Consider the following 19,882-nt stretch of genomic DNA (forward strand, 5'->3'; position numbering starts at 1 on the left):
CATCCATCCAGCCATCCATCTATCCATCCAACCATCCTTCTATCCATCTATACATCTATCCATCCATTCCCTTGTGGACCCAAACTGAACGTCAGAAACAATTTACGACAACAATTGACCACCACGCTGTACACTGCTGTCCTTTGTGGTTATGAATCCGGTTTGACCGTCTGGGATGAACAAATGTTCCCTGAGTTGAAACGAACTGAAACCACACATGGAAACTTTCCTCCAATGTGCACATTTACCACAGCACTTCCCACTGTGTTAAAGTGTCACTAAACCTGCCAGGGCTTATATTTAAGCAAAAATGACCTGCTGAATATGACATCATATCTAATATAAAGCTGTAAAAGGAGATGATCAGTTCCTGTTTCATAGCTGTAACTCAGATGGGACTTCAGGTCGTTGCGTTCCATCCGCACACTCAGACAGACCTTTAGACAAGAGTGTTTAGATCCTACACCAACAGGAACGAGAGACTAAACTTTTGAAGATCGTCTTTTTTTTTTTAAAATCAATTCCACAGAGACCACCCTTCTCTGGCAAGGGAGTCCTGTAAGTGATGTCATTAAAGTAACAAGCACGTTAAAGGATTGTGCCGGACTCTCAGTCAGTAGCAGAGTCCTGGTATTCTAATTCGAGGGGTTCTGGTTCATTCTATACTCAAGGCACATGTAAAGACTGAAAAGAGCTTTTCTTTGACTGGTGGAGATGCCAAATCCTGTTTAGATTATAGCTGATGGAGTGCCTGCAGGCATGGGCCAGAGAAATAGAGTTCTCTTAGGGACGTTATCTCAGGGTCACAGTGCAATAAAAGGTAATAGTGGAGGTCCTCAAATCCAGTCCAGGAGACTCCTGGAAAGTCAGGATTGTGGAACGCTGAGACTCCTGGAGAGTCAGGATTGTGGAACGCTGAGACTCCTGGTGAGTCAGGATTGTGGAACGCTGAGACTCCTGGAGAGTCAGGATTGTGGAACGCTGAGACTCCTGGAGAGTCAGGATTGTGGAACGCTGAGACTCCTGGGGAGTCAGGATTGTGGAACGCTGAGACTCCTGGAGAGTCAGGATTGTGGAACGCTGAGACTCCTGGGGAGTCAGGATTGTGAAATGCTGAGACTCCTGGAGAGTCAGGATTGTGGAACGCTGAGACTCCTGGAGAGTCAGGATTGTGGAACGCTGAGACTCCTGGAGAGTCAGGATTGTGGAACGCTGAGACTCCTGGAGAGTCAGGATTGTGGATGTCAGGACTGGCCCTTCCTAGTGTCTCTGTCTTGTGTCCTTGTTTCATTTTCTCTGTTCCTGTTCCAGTCCTTGTTTTGGATTTCTCTCTCATTTTGTATCACCTGTCTCTTGTTTAATTCCTGTTAGTACTTGTATATATATACCCTGTGTTTGTTCCATCTTGTTGCTGGTCACTGTGAATCCACGCCTCTGTTTGCTGTAATTTACCCATTTGTTCGAGCCTCTGTGTTTTCACATTGCCTGTAATTTTGTACATTTTGTACACCTGTTTTCTCTTGTGCTTCATCCAGTTTGCTTGTTTATAGCTTTTACATTTTAATTTACTTGTTTTATCACGTTTCCCAGCTCCCTCCATATTGGCTCTTTGACCTTGGACCGTACTATCGACCCTGATTTGGGTCTTATAAATCTCACTCTTCTCAACGTACGTGTCCACCTCGTGATCGCCCCCCGTTACAGTGGACTGACACTCCTGGAGAGTCAGCACTGTGGAGTGCCCATGCCTCTATAAATCTGTAGACTATATTGCCAGTGGAATACAGACAACAGTTAACAGAAAAGTGCATAGTGTTAGCTTTGAATGCCACCCATTCTGTGTCAATGCTGACGGTGACTGAACACAACTAAATATAACCAGTTCTGGCAAGTCTCCTGATATAATATCAATCTACCAATAAGTGACTATTTTAACAGACATGCAATTGCCTTTTCTCCTTACCTGTAAACATCTAGTTTTGGAAAACATTAGTGATTTTCCTGTTGAAGGCATTCTTAAAAACAATGCAAATGTATTCATTCATTCATTCATTCATTCATATTCAAGATTAACCCCTAGCCTTCTATAATGTATCTTAATTGGAATTAGCTTTTGGCTTCTAGAGAAAAAATTTCATGGTAAAATGTCAAACTCAAACATGGTCTGTATTCATATATAATGCCTGTACTCGAATAAAAGTTTTCACTGCATGAATAATGTACATTTGTAATGTAGATTCTGGATGTTGGCTTTGCTGCTGGAGCATCGCGTGTTCTACTGGGAGCACACGGAGCACAGTGCACATCCACTTCTGCCAGAAGTGAAATGTTCACTAACATCATGTGATAATTCTGTGACACCCGGCGTGGCAGTGATGACATATCCAATCTCAGAGCCCAGAGATAAAAAGCACACTCGCAGCAGTGTGATTAGCGCCAGGAACACTGATGCTGTATGGAAAAGTCACTGCTATTCCAGGGGCAGCGCGCGTCATTGGAATAGCACCCTACTGACACCCAGGACACAGCAAAGCCAAACTCCAGAACGTCCTCTTGTGCTGACATACCGTCTCGTGAGCTTACACACACTGCACGGGAAAGCTGGTGTGTTCAAGGAAGCCTGCCCCTTACAGGGGAAGAACATGCTCATTAAAATTATACAGGGGGTGATTTTCAAATCCTTAACATGTGCTGTGATAGTGATAGCATACGGTCATTTTTTAGAGACACTGTTATTTCTCTACACTATAAGATGATACAAAATAAGTGTTCACATCAGTAGAAAATATTTTCAATATTTTTATAGTATAGATTTCTCTTTTGACAGTGTGCAACAAGCTTTCAGGAAAGGGTTAAGACCTACTGACTAGTACAGACAACTAAATCACTGCACTAAAAGCACTCCAAACACACTGCTGACGAAGCTGGTGGTTTCTTACTTGACAGCAGATTCAGAACACTTACCACTGAAATCAAGCTAAAAAGTTATATTAAGGTATAAACTTCCTTTGAAGGTACATAATGAAATAGATCCACATCTGGGTTAATGACGGTGATGGTCAGGAATATCTGGAGTATAATCCTTAAATCACATTAAAACGACGGAAGCAACAATGAAAATGATTTGCTATTGATTGATATAGCATTTGTATGTTTTGTTTGGTGTTTGTTTTTCTTGTCTTGGCATGTAAACCTATATTGTGTAGTTGACTTGGAGAGAGTTTTTGTCAGGAGAAAGACATCTTTTTGGTGTACTGGGAACCTTGTCCAATGAACTAACTGCCTATCTGCTTGTTAGACAGGTGAAAAGAAGAAGCTTTCAAGTCAAATGATATGCTGGTGTAAAGAGTTGTGCCACCTAACATTTCTGCTGCTCTAATTTCCACATGGCAGTCAGAGAAGTGCCTTATCTTGAAGTAATCATATTCATTACAGCTGTGGAGGTTCAGTGTGTCATGATTATGCCAACAGTACTTTCCAGAGAGCTCACATCCCCCTGCCCCCTCCCGGATGGCGGTGTGTGTGAAAAAAAAACACCACCACGTCTACCAAAATGACACACTCACGTGACTCTACTGAAATGACACACTCACATGGCTTTCAAATACTTTTTGGCAGCATCTTGCAGTTGACTCCAAAAGAAACCCACGTTTGTCTCATCCTTCCTCTGCTAACTTAAAGCTGACCGTGACTGAACACAAATACATATATCCATCATCAGAGCTTCATCTTGTCTTCTGAGCAAGGCTCAGAATCCACAGTAACAGTCTACCATTAAGAAACTGTCTTAATCAACATCCATTTGCCTGTTCTACCTAACATGTTAAGCCCTAACAAACTCCCAGTGCACTAACATAAAGCCAAGGCTTTGACAGCGTGCCTTTCTTGGTAGTCAAGGCTTAGTAGGAATATCTACAGTCATCTGTTGACTTCTACAGTAACAGATCATTCAAGCTTAATGTTATAACCCCAGCATAATCATACAAATCAAGCAACATTTTGTGTGTGACACTAATTGACGAATGAGGCACATTCTCTCTGCATGCCATCCATCACTGAACATTTTGCTTAGTGACAAACAATAAATTCCAACTGGCAAGTCTGGAATCACCTACAACACACCTACAACAGTTCTGAGGTATGATCCTAATTGAACCTGGTGGCCAGACTGAAACAACAGGAGAAACCGCAAGCCAGAAACGAGGTGTCAGAGGAGGATGAAACAGGCCTGGTCAGGCTAATTACCAGGCCCTTTTTCCAAAGAGACCCACTGATGAGTAATTTAACTGGAGACTAGACTTTGTATGTGACCGGTAAACCAAACGGGTGCTTCAGGCCAGGATAAAGTGCTACAATATGTCGTGGTCCTCCACAAATGAAGGCTGACTCACGGGTCTGACCGGTGAGTCACTGTGGGACAGAGTCCAGGACTTGCGGTAGGTCCCACACCGCCACGACCAAGGTGTCAGGGCCGAGACAGGCAGGGCAGGGTGCGCGCGATTGGCTAGAGGCCCTCGCTCGGTGGGCAGCACCTCTGTGACCTCATGGGCGATTGGATAGCATGCACCATACTGAGAGTAAGGGAGACAACATGGGAGGGTGGAAAAAAAAGTTCTCACATGAAATCATAACATCACACCCCCCCAAGGCTAAGAAGTCATCTGAGATTTTGTTTTTCTCAATTTTTTGATGTTTGTGTAGTGAAACGCGTAATTTCAGAAAAGTGGGTGAAACGTCTATGTAACACTTTACAGACCTACTGACATCCATGAAAGCCTAACATAAGGGGTCCGCCGCAGGTCTAAAACTAGATTAGCTAAAATACAGGTTTTAAACTAGACTAGATTTTAAAGTAGCAATACACACTCATACTCATTTTCTCTCTCGCTCACACACACACACACACACACACACACATCTTTGGCTTTAAAGCCATATGAGAACGTTACATTTAACATTCCAATCTGTGCTTTTACTTGCTTTTCCTTGATCCGTCTCTTCGGTTTAGTGACGTGAGAGGCAAAAGCAACAGGCGGTCACTGGCGTCACGGCTCCTTCGGTCCCAGAGTTACCCCACAGAGTCACTGCAGGACTTCCTGTTACCTCACACAGTCAAGAGCAGCTCAGTGTGCTCAGGCCTGCGTGTCTACATGCAGTGCAGATTAGTGTATGATGGATAACACACACACACACACACACACACACACACACACACACACTGGACTCTACATGTGACCAATCAGAAGCGGTTCAATCTTTTTTTCTCCTCTTCTAAACTTTCACAATCTTAAAATCCCAAACATTAAAGGCCCTGCCATTTACATTCAATTTGATTTTGATCTGATTAATAATTTAGAAGCAGTTACAGTAGAGAGGCTTCACTTGCTCGTTAAAAATTAAAACTTAAAAAAGTCATTCATCAAAGACATGAAAGGCCATTTAAACAGAATCATCTGAAATAAAGCTGTTTTATTTTTCTTCTGTGAAGCAATTCTGTGCTGAATCTTTGGTAACTTGTTTTAACCAACCTAATACATAAAATAGGATTATCAAACGAACGTTACAGCTTTAGCTCATAATGGAATAGAAACTGTATGGGAGCAGTATGCATAGTGGATAAAAATGAAAACAAAAGGTTTTTTTCCCCCACTGCTTACTGAAACAATATAAAGTGGTCTGACCTTTTCCACAAGACAAGCAGCAAAAGCGTCAGATCACACACACAAATCACATTTCTAATCTCAGAGACTCGTTGCAATGGCAGGGGTGTCCATTACGTTTAAAAACCAATAAAAAAAAATTGTGGCCAGACTTTTGTGAGACGGTCACAGCATTCCCTGGCACAGATAATAAAATGCGATTCATCCCAGCCTGAGAGCAGCCATGCTTAGTGCTGCTGGGTCGAGCACCAAGGCTCCCAGACGCAGGAAGAAAATAAATCCAGCTAACAGCGTAGGGAGACCCTCCTCCTGCCCCGCACCTCCTCCCATCGTTTCCACCTACTACGGAAGCACGCGGGAGAGGATTCCAAACTTTATTGCGTTCGGCTACTCGACACAGGCGAGGGAGGCCAGCGAAACGTGACTGGGGTTGCTATTTTAAGCGAAACAAACCAAACCAAACCAACCAACCAAGAAAGAGTACAACAGTAACAGTTTTGATACGCTCTTCCGGAGGCTAGGCTGGGGGGGGGGGGGGCATGTGCGGGGGGGGCATGTACGGGGTGGGCGCTGCCTCTGACACAGGCGCCAGCTCTTCTGAAGCCGAGACGTGTCCCCTCAACTCCCTCCAGCCGCTCGCCTTTCTCCGTCTTAACGGGACTCGACATGCCATCACCCTGATTCTGCGCCTATGACACGAGCAGATACTTCCTGTCAGTGCCTATTTCTCAGTGTCTCCTCAGATAAATAAATCTATAAATAAACAAGTACGTTTCTTCGCCGCTTTCGCTCCCTTCTGGTCGAAACGCTCCCCGCCTCCCGCGTCTCTCAGCCACAGCCGTTTTCTCCATTTTTTGATTCCGCAATCTTCAATCCTCGTGCCATCTTTCTTGTTCCTTGACCCACATGCAAGCCTGCTCCTGCCACGTTTCTTCTCCCGACACCCACTCTTGAGTAATTGATCTCGGCCTTCTTTGCATGACCTCATCCTCGTTGCCCCCAGCACAATAGAAGAGAAGTAGAATATGAGTGTAATCAGACAGACTGTTTTTAAATGGGACTCTAAACACGGTGATACAGTGCAGTGTGTTGTAGGAAGCAACACTACGTTCCAGGCTGTGTCGCGTTCACTAAGGGCAGACCACACCCGTCACATGAGGGCAGACACCCAGCTAGTAGTGCGCTGGACCTCCTTTGCCTTCAGAACCGTAGCAGTTCTTCGTGGCATAGACTCCACTAGACGTTGAAATCACTCTGCAGGAGCCTTGACCCATATGGTTAGGACAGCTTCTCACCGTTGCTGCAGATTAGATGGAGGTACTGACGTGCTCCGAACAGCCGTTCTACCTCGGCCCAGAGATGCTCTATAGGATTGAGATCTATGGACTGTGAAGGCCAGAGAAGCAAGGAAAACCCGTAGTCCTGTTTCTGGAACAAGCCCATGACTACACGACCCTTGTGGCGTGGTGATTTGTCCTGCTGAAAGTGTCCTTCTGCCATGGGGTAAACAGCTGAATGGACGAACACGGTGGACCACACTGCTTAGGTACGCGCTAGTGTCTACACGTCCATCCACAGGTATCAGAGGACCCAGGGCGTGTCCAGAAAACATTTCTGATGGCCATGTCTTGTTGGAAGATGGCTAGAATTTCCCAATCTACTGTGGATTCACATTGGATACACAAATAACTAAAGTATAGATCTTTCAAAATAACTGAAGGAAAAATGCTCCCTCTCCTGGTAGGGCACACAATAATCAGTCTTAATGTATGGAGAGCATTGTTCTGCCAGCCCTCTCTAGTCTGGAATTGGTATGATCTTGGTACAGTGTTGTATTTTTGCTATGTGAGATGTGGAGACCATTTAAAATAACTAAAGAAAATCGAGCTAGGGACTGATTTGTGTTTGAGTCAAGGTTCAGAGACTGGCATTATGCTGTCTATATCTAAATTAACCTACTCGGGTTACATTATGGATGAAATTTCTCTCAAGACCGAGAGTCACTTTTTTTTTTTTTTTTTTTAAAGTGTGGAATAATTGATTTTGGGGAAAAAACAAGATCCTTGATCCAGGGTGCTGCGGTTTTATTTCCCAGTGCTTTTACCCAGATAACGATCTTTATTTTTAGCTCTTTCCCCTCGCTCCTGTGGTGTTAATTTATGCGACTGTTTATGTGCCCGCAGTGGTCTGCGGTGAAGGGGAGACACGCGGTCAGCGCCGGTAACGGCGTTTCCATGGCAAAAAGTGCGACAATTCCGAAACACGCGCGAGCCCAACGTTTCCGAGGCGCATGCTGCTCACGCGCGCTAAGTTTGCCTGGACGCTAAGCAGTCCAGGCCCTTGGCTGCGGCACCTCGTGCGCGCCCAGTCACGCTGTGCGCTTGCCGTAACGGACCTTTAAACGCGGAGAGGCTCGTTGCGTAACGCTGACACACACCGCTGCAGACGCGCCACGGCATGGTGACCAGTGCCGCACTCTTTAACGACTGCTGCTGACGTTTAAAAAACGTACCATGCGCACATAAAACATGCACGGTCTAATAATTAATATGCAAATATAGGTATTTCTTCTGCGCACACGCTGACTTGGCAGATGTCAAGACTGTGACAAATGTATTCGCACGTTATGACCTGGAGGCGTATTTAGCATTTAAATATAAATTTTGAAATTACACGGGGGGCAATTAAAATGGATAAAAATATATAAAAAAATATGGATACAGAAGACACACTAGACTTAAAATTACAAAATTAGTAAGTGAGATAGCACAGTCTCTTATGTGTTTATAACTATATGTATGCACGTAGAGCAGCCAGTTGACTACACACCATCGCACAAACTACATTCCTAAGCCTTGCCATGAGCCTGCAGCGTGCAATAGAACTCTAGCATCGGTCAGTATTCAGCTGATCACTGAGGTGGACCGTGACCTTACTGACTGTTAACCTTGCGTGAGAGGTAGCTCTAAGGCTTTTAGCATCTCCCACACATCTGCTGTGCTGGGCTTTTCACAAACAACCGTTACAGTGGTTTACCAAGAGTGATTTAAAAAGCAAAACAACAACAACAACAAAACAACTGTGGGGAAGATAACTAACAGTGTGAAAACACATTGTAGATCACAGGGGTAAAAGAAGAATGGTGAGATCATGCAAGCAAGCAGACCACAAAGCAGAAAAGCACATCATCAACTTCAGTGACTTCAACATGACATGCCAAATGTCATCTCGGAAGGCTCCACTTACCAGACCTTCTCTTGGAATGGCTACAACAGTTGAATACCATTTTGGGTGTCGATGTTGCTAAATCCAGACTGCTGAGGAGTGTAATCCAGGTTAATGTAATTAGGTTTGCATCATGCTGATGGAAGGATCAGGAAATTTGGGAAGCAACATGAATCCACGGGACAGTCAGTCTTAGTGTGAACAGCACAGAATTGACAATGTGAACTGAAAAACAGCCGAACAGCGCAGCTTATCCAGACATCGCTGCTGAGTGAGTGAAGAACATCTGAACAGCGCGTCTTATCCAGACATCGCTGCTGAGTGAGTGAAGAACATCTGAACAGCGTGGCTTATCCAGACATCACTGCTGAGTGAGTGAAGAACATCTGAACAGCGCGGCTTATCCAGACATCACTGCTTAGTGAGTGAATAACAGCTGAACAGCGCGGCTTATCCAGACATCACTGCTGACCGAGTGAAGAACATCTGAACAGCGCGGCTTATCCAGACATCACTGCTGAGTGAGTGAAGAACAGCTGAACAGCGCAGCTTATCCAGACATCGCTGCTGACCGAGTGAAGAACATCTGAACAGCGCGGCTTATCCAGACATCACTGCTGACCGAGTGAAGAACATCTGAACAGCGCGGCTTATCCAGACATCACTGCTGAGTGAGTGAAGAACATCTGAACAGCACGGCTTATCCAGACATCGCTGCTGACCGAGTGAAGAACAGCCGAACAGCGCGGCTTATCCAGACATCACTGCTGACCGAGTGAAGAACAGCCGAACAGCGTGGCTTATCCAGACATCACTGCTGAGTGAGTGAATAACGGCTGAACAGCGCGGCTTATCCAGACATCGCTGCTGACCAAGTGAAGAACAGCCGAACAGCGCGGCTTATTCAGACATCACTGCTGACCAAGTGAAGAACAGCTGAACAGCGCGGCTCATCCAGACATCGCTGCTGACCGAGTGAAGAACAGCTGAACAGCGCGGCTCATCCAGACATCGCTGCTGACCGAGTGAAGAACAGCCGAACAGCGCGGCTCATCCAGACATCACTGCTGACCGAGTGAAGAACAGCCGAACAGCGCGGCTTATCCAGACATCACTGCTGAATGAGTGAATAACGGCTGAACAGCACGGCTTATCCAGACATCGCTGCTGACCAAGTGAAGAACAGCCGAACAGCGCGGCTTATTCAGACATCACTGCTGACCAAGTGAAGAACAGCTGAACAGCGCGGCTCATCCAGACATCGCTGCTGACCGAGTGAAGAACAGCTGAACAGCGCGGCTCATCCAGACATCGCTGCTGACCGAGTGAAGAACAGCCGAACAGCGCGGCTCATCCAGACATCGCTAACCAAGGACATCTCTTCAGGCTACAGATTACCCACACTTCCAGCATGATACGTGTCACCAGGCACGTATCCTCATGGAATGTTCACAGGGAGAGGACAGCAAAGACTCATTGTCTCCGAGACCCGCACAATTCCCGGAGCTCAGCCCCACCGAGTGCGTTTGGGATGAGAGGTGGAAACAGCTGAAGACTGTGCAGCCATCAAATCTGCAGCAACTGCGCAATGCAGTCATGCTCGTTGGAAGACGTCTAAATAGATGTACCTAATAATACGGCCGCTTTAAAAACCAACAATAGAACAAGCGGAAAGACACAGTCCAAAAGCCAAGAGATGCTACACCAAGAGACGGAAAAGAGGTGGATAAACCAGTACTTTAGGGATACTTTAGGGATACTTTAGGGATAGTGAAAGTAAATGTAAAACTTGGCAAAATGTATATGCTGCGTGCGAGGACTGTGGGCTGTATATACGCTGGACGATTAGTAAAGGTCATCCAGTGTCTATACAGAGCAGTTGAACTAATGACAGGGGACTGGAGAGAAAGCGCCCTCTAAAGGCGAGGGCGCGCATCCGCAGGTGCTGATGTGACAGCCACAAAGATGCAGACACCTGATTCGGTTACCTTTAATGAGAATCAAACGGATGTGCACTGAGGAACATTATGACACTAATGATGTAAGTGCAGGTTTGTGATCACCACAGAGAGTCTGGGAGATGCAAGCAGCTCTGTGCTTTGGAGTCTTAGTCCATGTAGCGTCTGGAATCGAACTCTGAGCACTTCCTAAATTCATGAACACAAGTGAACCCTCTCTCTCTCTTTTTCTGTGAGTGTGCCGTGCGTGTGTGTGCATGTGCATATGGGTAGTCAGGAGGTCTAATGTTGCCTATGACACTTACTTTCACCGCATATCTTGGCTGAGCGCTTCGCACCTGAGGCACTGTTGCAACAGTGATCTATAATTCATGTGTGAGTGTGTATCTGTGTGTGTATCTGTGTGTGTGTGTGTGTGTGTGTGTCTGCATGTGTGTAAGCGTCTGAAGGAAGAGTTGAGAGCCAAAAGGACTGAGAGGCACAGAACACAGAGCAGCTATGAATGGCAAAATGCACATGGAAGGAAGTGTGTTTGGGCGTGTTGACTACTTTTGAAGAGCCCCCCCCCACCATCTGCTGTCCATGATGGCAGTCGCTACGTCTGCGTCCTCCTCCTTCACTGGCTAGTGGATGAGCCAGTTCTCCATGACGCCTGCCCATCACAAATGCGAGCGCCATGCATGTCTGGGAAAGACAGACCACACCGCGCCAAGGAAGGAGTGAAGAAATCTCGGACGTGGCCGTCTTTCTGCATGGTTTTGGCCTGTGGTCGGAATGAGTTGTCTTTACAATCCCATCATGACACAAAAGAACATGGTAATACATAGTAAGATGGTAGTGTGAACATCACTCTCTCTCTCTCTCTCTCTGACTAGAGGTGTTTTTAATACTGCAGGGAGTTGAGAAGCTGGCTTGTGTGGTATGCAAGGTTATGGTAAAAAGGGGTTCTAGTTGAATCCAGATGATATGAAGCTGAGGGGGTCTGAAGCCTGACACTAGAAGCGCAGAGCTAGCGTGCATATTCTTCGCCCTGTCATGCCTCACAAAGCCGAGATCCCTCAGTGTGCCGGAAGCAAAGTGCGCCTTCCTGGTGTTGTTACTGCTGCTGACGCGTTTGGCTGAATTTTACAGTCACATTCAAATGACGAGTTTTAGAATGCAGTTTGTGCTTCTTACTACTCCCGTTTCTCCAGCGCCATGTCTGCGAAGTCACAAACAGCCGTCAGCATTTCACAAACCAGGCGAGTCACGGACTGGCACGAGGCAGACACACAACTCATTGATTAAATTAGAGTGATAATATAGGCGATGGTTGAAAATCGTGTTTAGGCTCTGAGCAGAAGTAATGTGATTGTGAAGAACCTCATCCCTCAGTGGACTCTGACATAAGCTTAAAATATGAACCACAAAACAGGCCAAGTGCTTTCTAACAGGACCTTAAATCATTCCAAGGGGGCTTGGGTATTTTTTATTATATTTTGGCCGGGCGGGGGAGAGAGCCTTTGACTCCATTGTTCAGGACTGGTTGCTGTATGAAAGAGAAAGACAAATGGGGTGGGGAGGGGCTTTGGGGGGAGGGGCCTGGTGGGGGGGGGGGGGGGGGGGGGGGGGCTGTGCGATTGCCGGTGTTCTAGGCTGCTTGATGCTCAGCTTTGTTTCTGCAGGGTCAGCAGCAGCAATATCCAGCACTGCGTCAGGACGGAGAAATCAATGACACCCAATTAGAGCAAGGAGAGGAAAGAGGCAGATAGAGCAAGGAGAGGAAAGAGGCAGATAGACCAAGGAGAGGAGAGAGGCAGATAGAGCAAGGAGAGGAAAGAGGCAGATAGAGCAAGGAGAGGAAAGAGGCAGATAGACCAAGGAGAGGAGAGAGGCAGATAGACCAAGGAGAGGAAAGAGGCAGATAGACCAAGGAGAGGAGAGAGGCAGATAGAGCAAGGAGAGGAGAGAGGCAGATAGACTAAGGAGAGGAAAGAGGCAGATAGAGCAAGGAGAGGAAAGAGGCAGATAGAGCAAGGAGAGGAGAGAGGCAGATAGAGCAAGGAGAGGAGAGAGGCAGATAGAGCAAGGAGAGGAGAGAGGCAGATAGAGCAAGGAGAGGAGAGAGGCAGATAGAGCAAGGAGAGGAGAGAGGCAGATAGACTAAGGAGAGGAAAGAGGCAGATAGACCAAGGAGAGGAGAGAGGCAGATAGAGCAAGGAGAGGAGAGAGGCAGATAGACTAAGGAGAGGAAAGAGGCAGATAGAGCAAGGAGAGGAAAGAGGCAGATAGAGCAAGGAGAGGAGAGAGGCAGATAGAGCAAGGAGAGGAGAGAGGCAGATAGAGCAAGGAGAGGAGAGAGGCAGATAGAGCAAATGGACCTGCAGAGGGAAGGAAGGAATTCAGCTTTTACTCCCGTGCACCTTTACCCTCTGTTCAGTCCAACGAGCTCAAAACAAGTAACCCAAGCAGAGAAAAGGCCTGCCAGACCTCACTCGCCACGCCCAACTGGCACAAAATACGCTTGTGTAAAAAAGAAAAAAGAGAAACACCAAGAAAAATAACTGCATTTTCCCCTTCTTTCATTTCTCATTTTCCCCTACACGCCGAAAGCTTAGACAAATAGCATTTCCATTAGAAGACAATGACTTGAATTCAGCATAAACAACACACTCTAACGCAAATTTAACGAGCAAACATATGGATGGGAAAAAAACAGGGAAAGCCTCGACAAACGAAGCCTGGAGACGCGCAAGCTGCTGAACGTGACTTCTGACGTCAGACGTGGAGGTGTGTGCCGTCGAGCCCGGCCGTTCCGTCCTCACTGTAGCACGGGGTCACGGTGCCATGCACGGAGCTCAACGCCTGCAAGGTCACAGGACGCCGTGTTCCTGTAGTCCACCGAAGTCCTCGTTTTGTATGATCTCAGCGGAAAGAGCATGAACAGTTTCACAACGGCATCACAGACGCTGTTATCCAGAGCTACTTATTCATCCGTACGTGCGGCCCCTGAGAACCAAACCCATGCGCTGGGTGTCGCTATGTACCTCCACCTGGTGCGTTTGATGATTCAAATGCAATGCCTTTGAGAGACTGAACGCTCTTCTTTAGTGGACATCGGTTCACTTCATCCTCTTAGCCTTCTATTGGGCAGTCATCAAATGAGGCAAACCAAAGGAACCAAGGAATTAACTTTCTGTGGTAATTCCCCGGCCCCAACAAACGAATGCATTACCAAAGTGGTCTAAGTGCTTCATTTAGTCTGTTGTTCAAGGCGGTGTGTTTTCAGATGGCAGTAACGAGTAGGCGACGAGGAAGTGATTAGTGCTGGAGGAACACTTGCAGCATTGAGATCTTCATGCCAGTCTTAAGGTGAAATTTTCAATTTTGTTCAAACCACAACTCATTTGAGTCTCGCTGACTCTCTGCTGTGATAATTACTTCATTTTCCAGCACAGTTACTGCAACTATAATAAACTAAACTGGATGAGAGGGATTCACACCACACCGATCGATTCGTGCAAAGTTGTGTCTGCCGTTGCTAATTTTTACCAGCACGTACGTAAAGGAAAAACAAAAGCAGAAAGAATGAACATTATTATGTGTTAGTAATCAGAGGTGATTCCAAAGAGTGCTTTTCCGCTCGGAAGAATATTAGATTTCTCTTTCATCCTGAACTTGTTTGTTTGGCGTTGTTTTTGTTGGCAGACTGTGCGATCTCCATCGTGGAGATTTGGGAGGTTTGGGAAAACCGTGTCAGACAGAGCCTGCAGGTTCCTGTAACCTCTGACAGTACAACAGCCTTACATCAGCTCAGCACCCTTCAGCGGTTTGTTTATTGCTGTCATCAAAGTAATGAGAAAGAGAACAAAAAATTGGAAAATAAAAATGCAATTAAACTATCCAATTATACTAATAAAAAAGGAGAAAAATATTAAAAAGACAAATATTCAGACGGCTCATTAACATAAATGGAAAACCCGTCCAGTCATAACATGCACGATGGAATTACACACTGACTGATGGAAAAAGATGCAGATAAAAATTACACATAGAAATGTTCACTGTCATGCTGCTATATATTACAAATAATGTTGTGATTCAATACTGATTAATTTTAGTTGTGGCTTAACAAGGGAAACGGGTCGTTGGGCTACGGGTGTTTAGCTGAAACAACCGCTGTTTGTCCGGTATAATGGAAAACTGTTCCGTGTAACCCAGAGGGGCGGGGGTCTCCGAAATCCCCTCCTCGTTCGGATCAGTGCTGTGCTGACGCCGCATGCGCTGCCATTGTTCGGAAGGATCCCAAAGAGGAGAGCGGCAATTTGGCATAAGAAGCGAATAATCAGAGAATTCCACTGACCCACGGAGAGTTTCATTCAACACATCACAATGCAGCCTGATTGGATTTGATAGCTCTTTTGAAGGCCCGGGCGCTGTCTTCCTCCGTGGATATTGTTTTATGAAACGCGCCTTGACATAGTCGAGAATGCCAGAGGATTAAGAAGCAACCGCACTGCTGTATAGGGGACGGGGGTGGGGTGTGAGAGGAAAGGCTATTTGTAGATTTTTATCAGCCGGGTCCTCTCACACATGCAGTAATGTCAAGATGACAAGCGGAAGAGAGGTAGAGAGGAGACAACTCGCACTTATTAATGTATGCGGGTCACGTGGAGTCATACACACATTCCAGAGCTGGAGCACCTGCTTAGATGCAGCCCAGGAGGTGTGTTGAGAGCCTCGCCATGGCTCCTGCAAACACACTGAAGTGAACACTTAAATCGCACAAGTCACTGGATCTTGATGAACAAAAGATTCAAGTTGAAAATCTTTAGTGATATAAAGTGTGGACAAAATGATGTAACAATGGCCAGTGGAAACCAAAACCATCTGTAAACTCAGAGTCATGCTGTAAACTCAGAGTCATGCTGTATACTCAGAGCCATGCTGTAAACTCAGAGCCATGCTGTAAACTCCCACAGAACCATGCTGTAAATTTAGAGCCATGCTGTAAACTCACACAGAACCATGATGTAAACTCACATAGAAGCATGCCGTAAACTCAGAGCCATGCTGTAAACTCACACAGAACCATGCTGTAAACTCACACAGAGCCATGCTGTAAACTCAGTACCATGCTGTAAAACCAGAGACATGCTGTACACTCACATAGAACCATGCCGTAAACTCAGTACCATGCTGTAAACTCAGTACCATGCTGTAAACTCAGAGCCATGCTGTAAACTCAGAACCATGCTGTAAATCACACAGAGCCATGCTGTAAACTCAAAACCATGCTGTAAACTCAGGACCAAGCTGTAAACTCACACAGAACCATTCTGTAAACTCAGAGCCATGCTGTAAACTCAGAACCATGCTGTAAACTCAAACGGAATCAAGCTGTGAAGTCTAAAAGAATCATTCTGTAAACTCAACAAACTCATGCTGTAAACTCAAACAGAGCCGTGCCATAAACTGCATTCCATTGGCAGAGATCCGGCCCTGCCCCTGACCCCTCTGCCGAGCCATGCAACTTAATCAAGTATTAAATGCCGTGAGGGGGTAGCTTTGGCATCTCACATACGAGGGATAAGTGCGCCTGCGCTAATCAGAGCTGAAGAGGACGTTTGCCCACTCCCCATGCAGTGAGATTAAGCCAATGACACCATTACAGCGACGTGCATTAAGGGAATAGCACCACGCCAGCTCTCGCGCTCACCGTGATTTATGTCAAACCACACGAGACAAGGCTGGCTGGGATGATTGGTATTGCTCACTTTGATTTGTCTGTTGAAGAGGGAGATGGTAACCGCATTTCGGTGTGCGTAGCAGCCTATTAGACCGGCGGTCCTGCAGTAATAGCCCTGTAGAATAAAGAATTCTCACAAGACATGCGCTCTTTCATTATCCAGTCGCGTTTTCTGTTCTGTGTATATGTATGCACCACAACTTATATGAAAACGCACTGCCCCGCCCTACAGGTGGAGCACAGACATGCCATACTTCCAAAAGATAAACTGGGGAGTGTTTGGTTAAATATTACAAGGACTTTAGAGGCTTTAGAATATTTAGAATGACTTTTAAAAAACACACCAAGCATTGCTACAAACTAGCGTACTATGAAACTTGAGCCTGGACTGAACTGCTGCTAGCTAGGGCATTCCGATCTTCTCACCAGTTTGGAATCTCGCGTGGAGAACCCACTCATGCACACCCCGCCAACTCACCCCACGGCCGTCCGCCCGCGTCACCGAGCGGCCGTGTCGCTCATACGACCTTTCCAGGCAAAGGCAGTGCGCGCGCATGCGCGAGAAAGGAAACACAACGCGCTTCATCACGCAGCCAATCTCCTGTCCAACCCGGCCCGGTCCGGCTGCGCTGAGCTTACAGCCCGACTCCTACACAGTCTCTCTCCATCTCTGCTCCTGGCATCCTGTTAGCGCTTTCGCACCACCCCGAAGACGTGCGTGACTGCCAACCGGGCAGAATGTTTTGATTTGTACACTTTTGCATCGCGACCTCTTTACTGACCCCCACTTTCCTGTGCACATTCGGAAATGGCTCAGTGAAGATATGATGGTCGGCTTTTAGCAGGGACTGCGTGCCCTGCTCACAGGCAAGCCAAGCCCTCCTCTCCACAGTCACGTGCATTCGCTGCGAGCGCCGCAAGCGCCGCGAGCGCCGTGAGCGGGGCTGGATGGAGGAGGAGGAGGTCAGTACTCGGCCTGGGAGCCGGCGCGTTCCTGTGGGCAGCGGTGGCCGTGAAAGCCAGCCCCTGCCGGCGGGCCGTGGAGACAGAACAGGCTGCAGGGCTTTTAAGTGCCACACGTGCGTCAACGTCTCCAAATACAGCATCGATTTCAGACGATAGTCTGACTGAGGAGTTTCAAAAAGACTTCCCTTAGCCAAAATCATCCTGTGCGTGTGTGCACACGTGTGTGTGTGTGTGTGTGTGTGTGTGCGTGTGGGAGTGTATGAGGCAAACTCTGCCAACAGCTTGTCAGAGATCAGTTGCACAACAGATGCATAACAGCAAGACGTTGCCATCATGATTAATGACTCCTCAGGGAGTGAACTCAGACTGTGAATATGGAGCCGTCTCAGACTAATGCGTTCAGAGTCTACCGCTGCTAAAGCAGTGGCAATGCTGATGGGCAACACATTTGTATTGACTGCTTAATACTAACTAATAGCTTTTTAACACGAGCAAGGTGTGTACTGTCATATTAGCCAGCCTGAAGTTGTATTCAATTCAATGTTTAGTGCCTGGGTCAGTGTTTTCATCCCTTGGTTGCGGGTTTTTCTCTCGTCCGAGGAAGGATAAGAGTCCCTTTTAGTCGGAATCCCTTTATGACTGCCGTTCCCGTCGGAGTCTTCCAGACACGGACTCAAAAGACCAGGGAAGGAGACTTTAATCAGGAGCCCAGTATTGAGATCAGACAACGTGGAGCCAATCTGTCAGTAGCGCAGACCAAAGGTCTTCAGCCCCAGTACAGTGCAGAGCTGTTTCAATGCATCAGATCATTAGCCTTTCAGTAGCTCGAATCAGACTGTCTGCCAGGGCCGGAGTTCGTATCGCTTGTATATCGCAGGACCAAACACAAGTTTCCCAGCAAACAAACACTGAGGTGATGCAGAACACCTCTGCCATCACTGATGGAAGTGTTTGTTCAGAATAACTGTGAGTGTCACAAAACTGGAGAGCACGATGCAACTTGTCGCTGTCTCCTTCCAGATTTTTATGACGCGCCACGCTGGGCTTTCTCGGCTCACTGCTCCAAAAATGGGCTGCCCTGATGCCAAAGTGTATCCTTCCCAGCCTTGTGCTGAGTCACCACACCCAGTCTCCTCCGAGCTTCAGTCTGGCATTCATCAGACGAGCTCAGGCTTCAGCTTTCCTGCACAAGACCCCACAATAATTGATATTTTTTAATCCTGGGGTTCTTTTGTCCAAAGGTGCCTGGATTTCATCGGTTCAAATTGAGTAACAGAGATGAGTAAGCCATTCTCTAATAATTGCACGGAATTTGCCGCGGTTCTTGATGCAAATTATTTAATAGGAATTAACTCAGTCCATCTTTGGTTGAGACAGAAAAGCATCCTGTTTTTAAATTGTGCCGTGGAGCTCGCTGGAGTGGAACCACTCCAACGAGACGATATGAGCAGAACACAGTCAACATCTATTTTATATACTCTGCAGCCAGATTAATTCACTAATTAAGGTATCACACACAATAAACCTTTCCCACATCTGTTTGCCATTGTTAGCACAAACAAGCAGAGAAGAATAATTAGTAAGTAAACCTTCTGAAAACAGAGTCCCACACAGGAGGGTGAGCCGTAACACATATAGTATTCTTAGGCTTTGGTGTGTAATTAGAGTTTACACTCAAGACCCCATCCAGTTCATGAAGGCCTTCACAATTAGCTAATGTGCTGAAGCAGGTGTACCAGAGGAGGGGAAACACAAAGCACTGTGGGGCTTTGAGCCACTTGGTCTCTGCCGCATGGACAGACAGGAGGGGAGGAGAGTCAGCACCGTGATTGTGGCCTGCGATTAGCCTCTCCGCTCGGTAATTAGCCGACGTGCTGAATCAGGTGCGCCGTGGTCAGCGGGTCTTTGGGGCTTTGGATTTCTCTACCCAAGCACAAACTCAGTCCGAGGAAGTTCTCTGGAACGCGGAGGCGGACTGTCTGAGAAACGCTCGCGCGCGTGGCCCCTCCTCGTTTCTGTGCAGAAAACACAAGCCTCTGTCCTTGTACCGCTCCACCAAACAGAAAAGTCGCGAACAAGCAAGGCCTCTACTCCGTTCTTCATGTCCGCAACCCTGAAAAAGGAGACGTATTCAAATGTGCATTCATTAAGCTTTGTGGCGGTGCGCCCTTTTCCTGTGCCTCTTAATGAATAGATGCCTCATATGAGCAGAAAGCCAGGATTAAGCGTAGGACATTCGGAAGTAGCTGGACTAAGCAAAGCGGAGAGATTTGTCCCTTTTATGTTGCACAATTTGAAGCATCCAATTTCCTCGTGTGTAAATTTAATAGGGTCAAATTGTTTCC

The sequence above is a fragment of the Electrophorus electricus genome, chromosome 19 (genome assembly GCF_013358815.1).
Source record: "Electrophorus electricus isolate fEleEle1 chromosome 19, fEleEle1.pri, whole genome shotgun sequence".
In the NCBI taxonomy this organism is placed as follows: Eukaryota; Metazoa; Chordata; class Actinopteri; order Gymnotiformes; family Gymnotidae; genus Electrophorus; species Electrophorus electricus.